This window comes from Brienomyrus brachyistius, chromosome 10 (assembly GCF_023856365.1).
Source record: "Brienomyrus brachyistius isolate T26 chromosome 10, BBRACH_0.4, whole genome shotgun sequence".
Taxonomy (NCBI): Eukaryota; Metazoa; Chordata; class Actinopteri; order Osteoglossiformes; family Mormyridae; genus Brienomyrus; species Brienomyrus brachyistius.
Genome location: NC_064542.1, coordinates 27,763,917 through 27,782,140, shown reverse-complemented (window position 1 = coordinate 27,782,140; position 18,224 = coordinate 27,763,917). Strand labels below are relative to the sequence as shown.

Below are 18,224 nucleotides of genomic sequence, written 5' to 3'. Positions count from 1 at the left end.
ATATGGAGTAAGAGAGCAACACAAGAGACAAGACACAGCAACCAATATAATGCATTACAAACTGAACCCTTTGCCCTTGAATAGAAAAGTATTAGCTTATAGGTATATCTCAGTACTGAAAGACGTTTTTAACAGGTACATTTGTATCCTGACCAATATAAAAATACTTGTTTAAATATCGGTCGTGATATGCATTTTAATTACAATGCTCCTTAAGAAAGTGCCATGTCGAGAGGTGTAGAGGGGAAACAAACCGCGTCTAAAGGTAAAAGGATGCCGCGTCGAGACGCATTTTCTCTCATTTTCTGTCCCAATGGCTTTCTATACTCATGGCCTGCACTGACAAGGAAAGTATGATCAAGATACTGCTGGAAGGAGATGGGGTTGTACTGCAAATGGGAAAAAAATATGCAGTTCTCAAAAATCCCATGACTCTTCCAAACTATGAGATATTTTTCATTTTCCTTTACTTTTTCCATGTCTGGTAAATGTGATTTCTTAATTCCAAAATTTTTCCAGGATTTTCATGACCGTACGAATCCTGACCGGGACACAATCATGCTGGAACCAAATCGTTCCCACAAAGTTGGAAGTACAGAAGTGTCCAAAATGTCTTGGCATGCTGAAGCATTACGAGTTCCCATCACTGGAACTAAGGGGGCCCAACCCTTGAAAAACAACCCCATACTGCACCATTATCCCTCCTCCCCCAAACTATACAGCTGGCACAATACAGTCAGGCAGGTAACGTTCTCCTGGCATCCACCAAACCCAGACTTGTCTATCAGACTGCCAGACAGAAGCGTGATTTGTCACTCCACAGAACACGTTTTCACTGCTCCAGAGTCCAGTGGAGGCGTGCTTTATGCCACTCCATCTGACGCTTGGCATTGTGCTTGGTGATGTGAGGCTTGCATGCAGCTGCTCAGCCATGGAGGCCCATTCCATGAAGCTCTCAGCACACAGTTTTTGTGCTGGGGTTAATGCCAGAGGAAGTTTGGAACTCTGCAGTTGAGTCAGAGAGTTGGCAACTTTTAAGTACTACGCACCTCAGCACTCAACTACCCCGCCGTGTTACTTTATGTGGTCTGCAACTTCATGGCTGAGTTCCTGTTGTTCCGAAATGCTTCCACTTTGCAATAATACCACTTATAGTTGACTGTGGAATATCCAGCAGGGAAGAAATTTTATAAAACAGCCAGTCACAGGCACAAGGGTTATATTTTTTTATTATTTTCAATTACCTGCAGTGGATCAGAGTGCAGAAGGGATGTCAGGAGAACTGATACTTCAGTAACAAGTCGATGCCAAGATTCTTAAAACATTACTGTTCCCATTTTTCTATAGTACGGTATGACGGGAGCAGCACATTCTCCAAGTGTTCTAGTCCACCTCTTAAGCACCTCGGTCCCATATGAAAAGATGCAGAAAAAAAAGAAATATACATAATAAAATACTTATTACTCTTGAACTGCTTGTGCTACATTCATAAACATGGTCACAAAATGCCAAGTCACAAATCGATTTCTAAAAGGTGTTATATTATTTCTTAAAAGTGTATATATATATATATATATATATATATATATATGGCTAAAATTTCTGCTGCCATAACTGATTTTGCAGTTTTTGTTATTAAAACATTTTTTCTGAGCCTGCCAACCACCCTGACAGTGTTTATTCAGAGTTAGTGACCTACATTTGCTTGTAAGCTTGCCGTGGTTGGTGACACGATTGCTTTGTCGCCTCCGATTTTCCCATGGCCCATCCAGTTGCCTCAGTCTTGAAAACTGTAAATAAATGTGTAAATAAATGCCATACCCGTGTTATTCTACTGCTTTCCATTTCTGCCTTAATATCCTATTTTTAGAAAGCAGTTCTGTGGATGTGCACTGCACTCTCCTTGTAGTGTTAAGTTTCCCTTTATGTATTCCATTTATTATTTCCATATATATTTTGTTTCTCGGATGGGTACTGCAATTGTAATGCCATAAAAAGTTAATTGATTGTATATTAAGCACAGAACTGATTGTTTTGAAAACTCGAAGGCTGCATGCCACCGTTCTTCCAATATGACGATATACTGTCGTAGAAATATTTGTGGTAAATGATATTGTTTTTGTTAAGACCATTTCCTGCCTCCCAATAATAAGATAATAGCAAAATAATCTGAATCACTGGAATCTGAATGCAACAAAAATGAAGAAAAAAAAAAAACTATTCTAAATAAATCATAAAACAAACCACGAAAAAGACAATGGACTCTCGCTCTGGAAACAAAGGTTGCACTAAATATTGAACATCATTCATTCTTAACAGGAATATATGCAAAGTAACATATTAGCAACAATTAGACACAGGGAGCAGTAGCAACAGCAATGACATTCCTCCTTTCAGTGTCTCTGAAGTCTCTTGTGAGGAGAATTCTCAGCTTTTCTCAGTAAAGTGGGGTGAAAGAATAATAGGGACAGAAATGCATGTTAGAAATATAGGATTCAATGCAGAGGCTGCTCCATGATGCAAAGGAACCTTGACTGAAAAAGTACCAGAAAGTCAGAAAGTAGTTGGACCAAAGACTGTATACAAACACCTTTTGTACCCTCTGTGATCAGAATGATAACGACGGCTAGCGGATTTGAAGAACGGCCGGCCGGAAAAGTCTAGAAATACTGGCATTTATATTGTTCTTCACTGCAGGATTAAAAACTCCAGGCGGCTACAAACCGAAACACATTTCTACTGAAATGCCAAATACCTGTGTACACTTTTGGATTAGTGTTATTGTTCTGATTTCTTAAAATTTTGTTTTTATATCCATTTTTATTTTTATTTGAAATTTGGTTTAGTTTTAAGTGTGGTTTCTTGAGTTTTTAAAGATGTAAATCTCTTTAGCCGTTATAAATATTTAATTTTAGTTTTTGTTGTAGTAATTTTGTTTCCAGTGATAAATCGTTACATTAGCTAAATATCATTTAAAAACATTAACAGGAAACACATGAAATTTGACTATTTGCCATTTTCCAATGCAATATTTATAATTCACGTTTAGTTGTAATTTTCTTGTATCTAATTTTCAGTTTTTGGAAATGTTTTCCTTAATAAAGTACAATCCTGCCTCTCATACTGCAAGTACATAGCGCATGGTTAGTTACAGTGAAATTCACATTTATTCTTATAAACATGTGTTCCACACTTCAAAAACAAGACGTAAGAGCAGCTGTGCTCTACAACGGTACCGCTGGCCTGACGTCACAAGTTCCTAGTAGCCTGTCACATTGGCACTACAAGCATGACCATGCAGGATCACAGATGGTCCGGCACTCCATCAAGCATGACCATGCAGGATCACAGACGGTCCAGCACTCCATCAAGCATGACCATGCAGGATCACAGACGGTCCGGCACTCCATCAAGCATGACCATGCAGGATCACAGACGGTCCGGCATTCCATCATGCATGCTCGCTTTCAAATGAAATATGAACCAGCCTTGACCTGCATCTGCGACAGAGCAGACGAGAGGGCAGAAGCAGTGCCACTGAATAAAATATTGGCGGCATTCATTCTTATAATCATGTATGTAAACATCATTTGCTAATACCAAGGTAAGGGTTTTCTGATTCAAACTGATCTTCATCTGCATAATTTGATAAGAATTCATAAAATCCTGAGAATGACTTTTAATGTGCCTTTTACAGTCTACAGCAGGCGTAGGGAACCTGATCCATGGAGAGCCGGTGTGGGTGCAGGTTTTTGGGATGGCCTCTCAGTCAGCCAATAACAGTGGATTCCAAGGACTGGAGTTGAGAATCGCTGCTTTATTATTGGCTGACTGAGAGGCCATCCCAAAAACCCACACCGGCTCTCCATGGATCAGGTTCCCTACCCCTGGTCTACAGGCTTTTCCTGTACACGTGTGAAGCTTTAACCTCGCAAATCTTGCGTGGCCAGCCTCGCGCAACATGATCTGGCAGACGAAAACAGACGAAACAAGGAAATATCTCATCTTTAATACCTGAGCATATTTACAGTATAATCCTTGTCAGTGAAATATGATAAAGCAAAAAAGAAAACACGAAAAAAATCATTCATTAATCATATTCGAGGTAAAATGTTATTTGGCAGTACTGCAGTCTTCTTTACTGGAACAAATTTGGTTTTCAGAAACATTTCATGTTCTTCACTGTTGTGCCTTAAGGTGAGCAATCACAATTGTAATGTTGTAATATTTATCAGTAGATTCTCCATGTGAGCAATGTTTGCAAAAAACATTTCTGACAACGTTAAAATAATTGCACACAGCAGACTTTTTTCTGACTGTTTAGTATGCGGGGGTGCAAAGAAATATGGGTCACCATTGTAAAGGGAATTATCAGCAGTAAACAGCGGCTCATTTTTAACCATCGGCTAATACAAATCAGCACATCTCCAAAAATATGAAAAAATTTAAGAAGCGCTAGAGAAAGCTATGTTCATAGTTTGGAGTAAATTAAAAAAAACTGACAGAGAAAAAAATCTGATAAAGCAGTGTGGGATGGGGAAATAAAAGTTCCTCACCGTTCCGTATTCATTGTCGGTGACTAGGCTCCAAAGTGCAATTGCAACGCATTTCCATATGCATATCGGCAACCAAATACTCGTATGGGTGCTTGCTTTCCAAAGAATATGCTGGGGACTGTGAAATGTTAGAAGACACCGAACAAGTTTTAGGTGAAATGCGTCTGATTAAATTCAGGAAGCGATGGCTCTTGCGGGGATATGCCCAGACAACAGATGACAATAGTCTTCTGTACAGATGCAAAATCTACACAGCAAAAATGCAACCGATAATAATAAATATTAATAAGCTATGCTTTGTTATGTAGTTAGCTAATGTGTTGTTAAAAAAAAAAAAAAAAAAGGAAAGTTTCAGCTAATGCTAACTTAAGAACCAACACTTCAGTTAGCATTAGCCTAAATATTCTTCATCAAGAAACATTATTTAATGAACTCTGAAATGTTACACGCCAGTCATCGTATGTATGCTCCCCATCTATATGTTGTTTGGAACCTGTAGGAGAGTGGGCTGATTCTCAGGTAGTGCTGAACTGGCACAACCTGACAACCAGCTCCCTGTCAGCGTCAGCACCAGCACAAGTAGTGAAACGGCACTAGTGGAAAAGACATAAGATTAGAATAGAATGGAACGCCTTTGTCATTGCCCAGATAGCAAGTACAACAGAATCTGACGTTCACCTGCCCCACCTTGCTCTCCTACGACAGACACATATATAGAAGACAGCATGGAATTTAAGGAGTGATGCCCAAAAAACAGCTCCCAGAATCCCCCAGGGCTGAACCGCCTGGTGAGACACCTCCATTTCAGCAGTAATGGTTCTCATAAGTCTTAGGTGGATTACCAGCACCAAAGATTAACAGTGGAATTTAACGCCCTGGCTGCAGCATCAGGGCGGCACTTCTGATGCCCTATGCTGTCGGTCATTAGAGTCCCAGAAGAGGAAAGAGGACCCTTACCCTCCTTACCCTGTCCACCAGTCAGAGCAATCAGCTGCACCTGGGAGAAGGAATCAAAGCACTGTCAGCCCCCATGATGTCAAACCCATGCGATTAGAACAGGAATACACAACAGAACCAAAAACATAGAAACTCAACACACAAGTAAGAAGACATGGACACTGTTTATAACATGACATCCAGAACAGGGTCTAGTCTTTTGTACCCTCAGGCCGTTGATCAAAGGCAATCAGAAACTTCTCTTCACACAAACAGGATTTCGACAAGACCCTTGCCAACTAGATCCAATTTTTGAAGGCATTTTAATTAATAATGGATTGTAATAACTTTAAGTCTGAAAACGCTGCCAACCCCATAATCTGAAGGTCATGGTCTCATGGCCACCTCCGATCATACCATGAAAATAAGAAGAATTCCATCGACAAATCATTGCAATTCAGAACTCTGAATGGTTTAGCTGACCATTAACTGTGCCTGCTTTATAATTGTGGAGGACTGCAGGAACCAGACTGACAAACACATCTCCTGCCCCGCTTTAGTGAAAATCCAGCCAAATAAACGAGTGAACATGACAGAAAAGAACGTTACTGAACATTTGTGGACCCATTAAAAATTATAAATGTAAAATTTATATAGTGCCACGTTTGACAAAGATATAGTTTGTCTAGTCAAACTATTTAAAAAAGCCATGTACACACACACACACACACACACACACACACACACACACACACACACACTTACTTTTGTATTCATACCTTTGTGGGGATCATCCATTTCTATGGGCATAAACCTAATCTTAACCATGACAACTTTAACCCCTACCCAGTCTTAAATGCCAAACTTTAGGCATTTATAGTTTTTTGATTGCAGTCACAGATTTTTGTAGAATTAAGACAAAAAAAAAAAAAAAAAAACAGGTCCCCACAACGCCAAAACAGCAAGGTTTTTAAATCACACTGTGGGGACATTTGGTCCCCACAACGTAACATACGCATAATACCTCCCCTCCCCACATGCACGCACACACACCCACGTGCAAGCACAAACATACAGTCCCTGAATAGGAATATGCATAGCTATTTGAAGACAGGAATAGTTCTTTGAATAAGATGTAAAAACATTTGTTGTGAGTCTCAACCTCCCCATACTGTCAAAAACATGTTCCACATTAATCAGACCTTGCCACCTATTTGTATTATTGCTCATCGATGATAGATTAAAGAAGAATCCCAGTCCATTAAAAATCAGCATTTCAGTGGTGATTAGCAAACGGCACCATTTGCCCCGCCCCCTTGGCAGCCCTCACATCACCTTCACCCCTGCCTACTTTTCCACATGGGTGAACAGGAAACAGGTCTTTGTCTTACAGCTCTGAACTCACGCCCACTTTCCACACACTGGAGAGTTTCTCTGGTCACTTTGGCCATTTCTGAGTTTACGAATTAATGGGGAAATGGGGTAGTGGGGAGGGACTTCCAGATTCTGAAGAGAGTTATTATTAAGGAGAGTTCAGGAGGGAACACAAACACAGACACAAACATGCACGATACGCTTGCATGGCCCACAAATGCTTTAGACCGCTTGTACCCCCCCGGCGGTCTTTCTTATTTTCGTCTTTCCTTGACAAATTTCATCGCCAGCTAACCTTGACTGGGACTGGGAAAAGATACCAATTCATTAAAAAAAATAAACTGCATGTACTCAATTTGACATATCAGTATAAATTGGGGACCAGTCTTTCGGTTTCATATAAATAACATGCATCCCTCGCAATTTGCATTCCACAAACCACTAATTGACAACACCGAAGGAGTTCAAGGGGCACCAAGAATACAACCAAACAAGCAGACAGCACCCTTACAGCCAGCGATAAACAAGGACAGGTCCAACAGGGGAGGAACACCAAACCACAACCTCAGCACAAGAACTACAAGAGCAGGATGCAGCAACCCTGGGCTTGTTTACCCAGAGCTCCGGTGAAAGAGTGTGAAACTAAATAAGGCAGTCAAAGGATGACGTAACTCTTTAAAATGTGACGTTTCGAAGCAAGTAGCTGAGGTACGAAAATTAATTTAAAAATTAACGTATGCATTGTACTTACCTCGTTCATTCGACTGGACTATAACTACACATGGGATGTGGTAGAAATTCAGATTTTGGTAAACATAGCTACATTTTTGTTCAAGGAAAACATCACTCCTAAGCAAATATCGCCGCCTGTCCCCTGTGTATCCTGTCTATAAAAGGGAGCCTTTTAAGAAATGTTTACATCTATGACTGTCCAGTACAGCACAGTACAGGAATTCAACGCAGCACATCATCAGATGTGTTGGGAAGGTGACTGGCTAAGCCTTCCATCTCCAGCCATGGTTGACAAATCTAAAGCTAAACGAACAGGACCACAAGGCCCAACTTGATAATGTGTTTCAAAACCTTAGCTCCCAAAAAGGCTTCACAGTAATAAACACTAAAACTAGACGGCTGCATACTTTTTCTTCAGATGCCGTATCCTAGCTTAACCAGCATCCTCCCCCAACAACTGACAATTTTTTGCTATTTTTACTGTTTAGTCATACATTTGGTACATTTGGGCATACTATGTCTACTACTGTCAATGTGCCTTTGGCTTATTCTTACTATAATGTTTATGTTCTGCACTGCGAGCACAAAATGCTTCCCGAAGGTTCTGTACATTGTCCCATGTAGTGACGCACCGATAAGGAAATTTCTAGCCAATAGAGACAGCCAGTTATTTTGAAAACTGACACCAATAGTTTAGGAGGTTCTGCATAAATAAGTCTAAAGGGACACCCCACCCAAATAAATTTAAAAATAAATTACATTACAAAAGATATGAAAAAGAATTATGTTTTCGGTAAGATAACTCTAGCATGCATTCGTCTTATAGCATTAGCTGCTGAAAGCCAGTGTCCTCAACTACAGAGAAGGGCTGATCATCAAGTGTGATAAACTCCATAATTTTCCAAGTAACACGTTTTCCGATTTCGCGCTGTCCGAAATTGAATTTTCTTTTGTCATCAAACGTTTCCGTTGCCAACATAGTAGCGTTATTCAGCAGTTCTGCAGCCTTCTTTACAGGAACGGATTTGTTTTCCGTGAATTCTTCATACTCTTTCCTTACTCACCTTAAGGGGAACAATCAAATTTGTTGTGTTGAAATGTTTATTAGTAGATCCGCCTTGTGAAAATGTAGCAAAGCAATGTTTATATGCTGGCCAGTATAATCGGTGCATTTGTTGTCCCATGCATTGTTCCCTTATGTTAATGTTTTTTATGTACCTGTGTAGATTTAGTGTTGAACAGGTACTACATGTAACACCATGAATAATACTGCCCAGCCCTTCCATGGGGGTGTTCTAAAGCACTTTCATCCATGGGCTCGTTCCACCACAATGTGCTTAGAAGCACTAATGGAGACCCTTCCTGCCCACGGCAATCAAACACTACAATCCCTCCTCCAATGTGCTGACGTACTGCTTGCATTGTGTCCTGTCTCTGTCCATCTGTAAAACATACAGGTCGAAGGGGTTTTAGGAATCAGCTGTGCATCTGAAAGTTGATTCCTAAATGAATTAAAATGAACACACACACACACACACACACACACACACACACACACACACACACACACACACACACACACAAGCCAAACATGCACCAGCGTTCCCTGTAAAGATGTCCGTCTACTCCAGCAGAAGGCAGAAAAAGGCCAGAGGCTAAGCAAGAAGCAGAGAGGGGGCTTCTCATTTCCATGGCGATTCTGAGTAGAAACGGGAATATGCCAAGCATGTCTGGGTGGCTGCAGTGGGCGTGGCCTCCTGAGAGACACTGATTAAATAAACAATGAATACAGATAACCTCTGATATTTGGTGGGTGTTGAGGGGGTGGGGTCCTAAGGCTCACATGGCCAGACTGTCTAGGGAAGAGGCCATGTTCACAGTGGATATCTGTGTCGATTGAAAAAGTGAAGAGATGAAACCGTTCGGATGCTGGCTTTGTCATAATACATGAAGGTCTGCTCTATATGGGTGGACAGCCTTCATACATAGTTAAACCCTCAGGAGACAGATTGAAGGCACAGCATGGGCACTAAGGAGCTATAGAAGGGTGGAAAAGAACTCTGATTTTTATACCTCAAGATACAACCCTTGTTTTTGTAGTTTGTGTAACTAGACACAAACAAAATTAGTAATATTTGTACAGTGCCTCTCACACTCAATGACACTTTAAAATACATTCAAATCCAGCACGAACATTAAAGAACAGCAGTGAGAAAAAAATAACCTACAAACTGCATCATACATCCATTTCAGGGAATGTTATAATACATCTTCTTAACTGGAATTTAAAAGTTTGAAACCGATTGTACATCTCGCAGACACTGTGACAGTGCCTTCCAAAGTTTTGGTACTACAACACTAAATGACCTGTTACTCACAGAAGATAACCAAACCTAGGTACCGTGACAAAATTGCAACTTGAGAAGCTTGTGTTTAGGGAAGAAGATGGTCAGGCAGATAGAAAGAGGCAAGTTCATGAACAGCTTTGTAGGTGATAAGTATTATTTTTAGAATCAAAAGCAAAAGTAACTGGCAATGAATATAAATCACTAACAGTGGATTTGTTAAAACATGTAAGAAAAATGAGCAGCAGAGTTTTAAACTACTATGATCTGTTGAAATATTATAAAAGGAAGTATAACAATGCATTACAATAGCCAAGGTGAGTAGAGATGAAAGCCTGCATTAGTGGTTCAGTATCAATTAAACTAAGGAAGGGACAGAAGCTATAGTAACGCTATGGAAGTGCAAATAATGCAGACTGAACCAGAGAGTTAACATGGGGCTGAAAGGTATGATACTGATAAAAATTACACCTAAATTACAGACTGTTGTTGAGGTTTCTACTGGGAGCCCATTCGCATCAATTTTCATGTCAGGCAGAGCAGAAATGAGTGAATTTCAGTTTCATCATAAATTTATACGTCACCCCGTGCTTGACTTCACAAAGGCAGTCAATTTACATCACAGAAATTTATACCGAAAAACTTGTGGGAAAAAACTAAGATTCTCTCAAGTAGGAACAACAAGGAAAATGAATCGCAACCAGCCAGAGAAGCAGCAGATAATTTCAGATGCCGATTGTGGATTAACAGGAGGGAGGGGCAAAAATGACCAAAAGAATCTCAGAATACCCCTTAAAAATTGCGATCAAAGGGGAAAAAATAGCCCCAAGATTAAAAAACACATGTAGTCACATTCAGCCATCATTTTATTCATAAATTTCCATCTCCAACACACACTCATACAAATAGCACTGGTGTTCACACTACTTACATACACCACTTTAAGTCACATGTAACTACATACTCCTATGTAACACAGTTACAATACCTGGGACAGGTCGTTGTCCCCCCCAATAAAGACAATCATCCAAACACAAATAAGTCAACCTCTGCTAGGGGGGGCTACGGATCATCTGCTTACCCATGGTCTTGTCATGCAACCATCAATGACTTTCAGTCGCGTAGGATTGGGCAATATATGGATCTCTCACAGTACATCGATATATTTTCAAAATGAGATAGAAATCTAGGATGTCAATAGCATTTATATCAATATAAAACTTAATTGTGTGTTAAAACCCAAAAAAATTCCTTCCTGGTTGAATGCAACACAAGCACTTCGGAGGTGACATTTCGCAGACTAGCAAAATTCACAGCTAAAATCAAACTGTTCAGTAAGCATTCTCACGGGGTACTTGATGGAGGTGAGGAATAATTGGTACTTGTTTTATTTAGTTTTAAAACACTAATGGACCGCTGACAGGTTAATGTATCATAATTTGCATATTTGTTTTGTTGAAGGAACCAGTTTGCGTTTACAGCTGTAAAACAATGCCTATTATTTTCCCCAAATATTTTTCGTAGATGTACAACAGTTTCTTAAAGAGGATGTTTAAAAGGAAATAAAAAAAATATATAAGAAGTTCACACTTCACAGATCCCTTTTAACATTCGCATTACGTGCTGTAGAACAGGATGTTAAGCGATTTGGATGTTGAATGAACAGTCACCAAGAAAGTTCAGGCTACTTTGCCCTGCCGTATTGTAAGATGCTTTTAATTACTGTATAAAGTAGTTTAGATACTTTGCAGATAGTTCTGCATTTTAAACCTTATTACGGATTATTAAAGCACAATGTGAAAAAATTTTGTACAATAGAATAATTCTTATCTTTTATAAAACACAAAACATTTCCCGTGCATGATAAACAAACATGTAGTAGCATGTCAATTTTAAGATATTTCGTCTTCAAATTGTTTTATTTTATTAAAAAGTTTCTCCATTTTGTCCGAAGCCTAAACAATTACACAAGTTACAGAATCATAAATATTTTTTTTAATTTATGGAAATTCACAATAATTATGTATACATAATTAAGTAAGAAATGAAAAATCCGTAACCATTAATAAGTAAAGTATGGTTAAGTAGAGCTCATTACAGTACTGTAACATGATACTTCAGGCAGGGCTGTACAGTACAGTACAGTACAATCCAGTTGGTTGGCTGACACGCTCCCTGTAACCTGTCCCAGTTGCTGCTAGGCTGTGCCATACAATATAGTCCATGATAACCAGCATAAATTTTTACGCGATAAAAAAAAAAAAAGTCAATGATATAGTGACGCATGTATTTAGAGTTTCCATCAACGAATATTCTTCTACAGATTAAACATATAAATTATTTTACCAATGGTTTATCAACCCATAACATCCCAAACGTCAGAAATCTGAATAAATTCACCATATTCTTATGCTTATTAAATCCGGTTAGCGGAGCTACATGCTACTGCTTAGGTAAATCATGGAAGCCATTAGCATTGAAGTGGCGGTGAAGAAAGGGGCAGCTCAGCGATTTTTAAAACAGGCGCATTAACGTGCATTAACACACACACTGGCACTACCAATCAGCGTAGAATAAAACACTCGGGGGAGATTCTAAGGTAACAGGCAGACGATTTTATAACTTTAATGATGTGTATCTAGCAACTATAAGGACAAAGGATAGGAAAAAGCTCTCCGGACTAATGGCAATTTAATAAACATGAAGAAACTGCACTTAAGGTGTGTTTGCCTTTTCATGGATGTTCAGAATTCAGAATAGCGCTGATGCGTTGCTTCTTCAGGTGCGGGTGCATACCTAGTGCAGCTGTGGTATGCCATTGCAACTTTGCACAATGTAAAAATCACTTTTTTGTTTTGTGATCATTTGAATTACCCACATAAATTACGTTGTAATATTGAAGGAAAGCTTTTATTATAATGAATGAAAGCTGGTGTTTTTTGATAAGGAATTTAAAGCTCTGACTGGTATCTGCCAGCTGGATGGCTATTTAACTCAAAAGTGCTTCCTTACTCAGTTTCAACACTGACACTCCAACTTCTCATTTCATGCTATATCCGTTTTATGTTTACACGAGAAATTAGAGGCAATACAACAGTCCCAGCACTGATATTCTACCTCATTTCATGGCAATTAAAAAAAAAGTTTACTTTTAATTTTTATAAGAAGTGTTTATATTTTGACCGAAGGGCTGCTTGGATTGCTGCAGTTTCTTTACATTAGTACTTAAAATTTGAGGTCAATTTTATTATGTGACAATACTGGGCACGCTCCTGAAGAGTTACAAGGTTAAGTTACTTTAGTTATTGTTAAAGTAAACCGTTATGTTATAGGTCTACCTTTATTTAATATTTCCAGGGAAAACACTACCTAGTGTACTTCTGTGCTTACATTTGACATACTGTGTCACTATATATAATGCCGAGCTTTTGCGCTATAATAATGCAATTGGCATCCTGCAGCAATAGATTCAGAATTGCAATTTGGTAGTCTGTCAGGAATGGTAGTAGCTCATTGGAAAATACGGTTGGAAAATGGCCTTCATTTTGTTTGCACTAATAAATGATGCTCCTTGCAAGCTATAGTCACTGATAAAACGCTGTTCAGTATTTTTGTTGTACTTTTGTACTATGTCATAAATTTCATTACCACAAATTTAAATATCGTGATATAATTTTAGGGCTATATCGCCCACCCCTAGTGGCCGCTTTGTCCAGCATTAAAACGCAGATTATATTTTTGATTGTAATTTTTCAGGCCATGGCCATTAACGCGAATGCACGTTGATCAAATATACATTAAACAGGGGATACCTGTATTTATAAACTAATTCATGATATGTATACAGCGGCTATAAAGACCTAAATAATGTAGTTGGAACCGTCTCCTGCTTTCTCTCACAAACGGTGCTCAATATACATATAGATTATTGCACATTTCTTTTTGAAACAACAGTCCTTTGCTCTTTAATTATGTTGGCACAAGGTGGTGATTACACATTTTAATCTGAACAGCAACTTTACGCATTAATTACTGTTTTTAAGTGCCCCCAAAATTTTATAAATGCCCCCATTTTGTGACAGTGCCCCCCAAATATTTTTGAAAACATTTCTAGAGTGTGTCCACAATACATTCTCAATTACTGCACAGTCATAGACTATACTGAAAGCTAAACACTTTATATGACAGCATTCTACAGAATGCCTTCCATATGGCTCTACTGTGTCCTTCCTCACATGTATATCCTATTACCAGAGACGTCAGATCATTCCATCTCCAAAAAAGGAGAAAGGATCCCAAACAATAAAACTGAGCATAGCTTTATGGTGGGCAAGTCTGCGGGGACTGTCTGACCCCGCTTTTTCAGAAAACGTATGTCACTTTGGATAAAAGCACCTGCTAGCTAAGTAGGATGTTAGGTAACAGTTGGACAAATTGCAACCAAACTAGAAAAAAAGACACGATTTCAAAACCATGGACTCAGCAGTCTGATCTTGGTGATCACATAGCATTCAGCAAGAATGGATTAAATCATAATTCCAATTAGCTAGTATACAAATCCAATGATGCATTTGCTTACCGATGTTGTGCTGTCTTCATTACTAATTCTTGGTATTGGCCTTAATTTTCTCTGGTCATCAACCCATTGCTAAATTTAACGCCCAGTTGTCATACCATTTGCTGTCATTTAATGGTCAAAGGGGGAACAGTGGAGCTGAAGAGGAGAGAGAGAATGTCTGCATTTCCATCGTTTAGTACTAGGGATGCACCAATTACAATTTTCATGCGTTAAATGGACTGGTTTGATATCGGAAATATATGAGACTGACTGGCCAGGCTCTGGTCCAGGCTGAGCGCGCTGAAAATCGGCCAATCAGTGCATCTCTACCACCTACTAATCCTGGATAAAGCTTAGCCAAACACAGAAACCCTCCACCATGCACGACTTACTACCTAGCCTCACTCTGGCCTACTTCTCTTATCGTGTGGAACCAATAAATTACTTTTCAGCTACACCAAGCCTTTCAGAGTTACTGTCATCCCACCAGAGATGCCGTGGATTTACATGCAAAGACATCAGCATAAAGAAACATGTTAGAACCTCGATAGCATTAATCCCTTCAAGGGCAGTACTTGTCAGATTCATTGATGTACTAAGTGGGACCATTTTGCAAAATTGTAGTGATTGCATATCACCACTGAGACACAGACACACACACACACCTCATAAAATAAACAATGCAGGAAGACCAGAGGCCAGAAAACCCACAAACCACTGACATTTATAAGGAAAAGGTCTGAGGGCACAAACTTAAAGGCCAGCTCCTAGTTTTCCTAAAGGTCAGGTGTATCTCCTATTCATTTACCAGGTGTGAAGCATCGTTAAACAATCCGAAAATCAAACAATGCAGAAAAGTATTTCCATTAGAAAAATATCATAATGTTGTCTAATTGGCTGCTTGTGTGTGGACAAGATGGTCCAAATCTCACGGTGAACAAAGGGTTTACATTATTGGGCCCTCAGGCAAAGCCTTTTACCCCAACTGTTCCAATCTGACTGACCACGCTTTGGAAAATATAGAGTAAATGTAAGCAGGTGACTACTGGTTGATAAGCCCTTGTTCAGACAGAGGTTGCAGAATTCTCCGAGGTGAAATGGAGCAGATAGTAAGTCAGGTAAAAATACAAACAACTCCAAAAAAATAACAAACAGCGAAACTTTTCAGTAAGAGTCAGGCAGAAATCCACAAACTCAAAGCTCAAATCCAGTTCCTAACACATTCTCTCACCCACACAGGCACATGCCATCTTTCTTTGTGACACAGTTGCTGCTGTCGAATTATATAAAATTTGCCCGTGTGTCATCTTAACCATCCAGCTAGAGACCGATTATGCTTACATCTTGTCACTTCAACCAGGTTTTACAGGTCTTACACCAGCTGCTGAGCTCATGTCCTGCAAGTTACGGTCAGCCATCTCCTCCGTCAGGCACCCTTGTTACCTCCTGCCCATCATCCACACCAAAGGCTCGTTGGTGGGGCAAGGTGGTGATGTGTGTCAGACTTGCTTTCACAAAAGGGCACATTAACCACCTGCTACCGAGCCCAAGCGGCACGGATCCATGCCACGAGACAGTCGATTTTTAGAAGCAAAGGATTCACTGTGCTCCTTCATGGGAAAAGTATATTTTAACATTTTTACAACTCTGGGACTAGCATGTGGAAAGAATCCCAGACAATGAACTATTGTTGTATGACAGAATTGGAAAACAATAATTAATACATATTTACTAAATGTGGCACTATACATGTCACTGCATAAAGCCTGCCTTCAGCAGTTCCTTTGCCTGCTCTCTCCACACCATCATGAATCAGACTGCTTTGGCCCCTAACCTTGGGGATTCTTCACACCACACCCTGGAGGCCAGGAAAGCTGTAAAAGCAAAACCATGCACTCGCTGCTCCTGAGAACAGAGAACGCAAGAAAGCCCTGAAGAATGTCAACAAGTCAGCTTGCTTTGATTCTGGTCTATAGATGCAGCAGCTACGTCAACCACACAGACGTCATACATAGCGGCCCTATTTCTGCACAGGGGGGGGGTCTTCAGAATATCGATTTGGCTGCATAATGACACTCGACTAACGACCAGTAGTAGGACAAGTAGGTTGCCGCACGTGCTGATCTACTCCCGCTCGCTACGCAAGGTGGCATCATCCCTGTGTTGATTTCAGGAGCTGTGTGGCTTTCAAGGACTCGATACTGCACACAGAAATGTTAGTTTTCCTTCCAAGCTTTTGGCCATAATATAAAACACCCCCTCATAAACCATTTAGGAATGCCAAATAAAACCAAGTTCTGGTAACACAGCGTCTTTGACTACAGTGTTACCGTCATGTGCAGAGAGAGGGTTCGGGAGCTGTTGTAATGAAGCTACTGAACCATTAAAGTCCACCGGCTATGGTTGTGACCCACAAAGCCCCACTTAGCATATTAAATATTCACAATCAACCCAATGTGTTTTGCTACAGTATTTCGTATGCTTAAGCCCTTCAAAATAAATCAACGAACAAACTTAAGATTGCACAAGCATTTACAGCACTGGCCAGGGGAACATGCAGCATTGCAGTAAATGGAAATGTTTCATTTCTAAGTACATAGCAAATAAATGTTCATCGATATGTAAAAAAATCACATATTCTCACATTTACACGAATGCAGACCTTCAACAACTTAACTGCATGAACCAAAAACATAAAGCCTAAATTTTAATATGCAATAATTTTATTTGTTGCGACTACCTAATAATTAATACACCCCCCCTCCTCATATGTTTCTATGCAATTTGTATTTTAACGCAAACTCAACCCAGCACCAAACATACAAAACTATTCAAAATGTGTTCGCCTGCAGGCTGATAAGTATTAAAGCAAGCTGAAGCTAATGCTATACTGCTGAGGCATAACTTAATTAAAATTGCTGGTTTTTAACACACAAGCAGGACTGTTACAGTAGCCTAGCAATAGCAGGCACAACCAAGAGTAAATAGGCTAGATAGCTAGACAAACTAGCTAAAATCAAACTGCAAATAAAACAAATCGTTTAACCTAAATACGTGTTGGCAACTAAAAATTATAACGTTAAACGACATTACAGACTGAGAGCTTTTCTTGGTGTACAGCGTTCCAAGATGCCTTAGCTAACCAGGTTGAAATAACGGGATAAAGCCATAAGAGAAAAGCAAAACTTACCATTATACGTTTCTTGAAATTAGAGTCAGACTTCTTTGAATGCAGGTATCTCATCAGTCTTAGGAAGGCAATCAGACACGAAACAATGATGGTCTTCGACTTCGAAAAGCTCTCGCGGCCATGGGTGCGTTAATTGCATAGTCTTGGTAACTCCCGCCACGAATCACGTGATTGTTACTGCCCGTTAACTTCTTAGTTAAGTGAGCAGTTTCCCTAATTTTTTAGCGAACTTCCATATCATTGGCTTTGGAAAATGAACGGTCCAATCGCTTTACCCAAAAGCAGGGTGAAACATGAATTCGTAAAATCAGTAGGCCAAGTTAGGAAAATTGTGAACGGAATTTGCGGGCATGTAACGAAGTAAAAGAGCACTGACAGCACTTCATATGTACTCAATAAAAACTGAAAGTGCACCAATTTTAAACTACTTAGTAAGGTACAAATTCTAAATAATAAATTACTCAGTTACAATAATGACAGTGACTTTACACCCCTGTATTTTGTATATGTGCCCTCTCATGGAAAATAACGTT

The 18,224-nt window shown here is 39.5% G+C and overlaps 1 long non-coding RNA gene across 1 annotated transcript; it reads right to left on the bottom strand.

Moving 5' to 3' along the window:
• Positions 1-1,202: 1,202 nt before the first annotated feature.
• LOC125750008 (uncharacterized) lies at positions 1,203-17,852 on the bottom strand. Its single transcript, XR_007400268.1, has 4 exons — positions 17,692-17,852; positions 5,514-5,553; positions 1,700-1,790; positions 1,203-1,403 (listed from the first exon to the last, which is right to left on the bottom strand). It is a non-coding gene; the product is annotated as an uncharacterized LOC125750008 (long non-coding RNA).
• Positions 17,853-18,224: the final 372 nt, after the last annotated feature.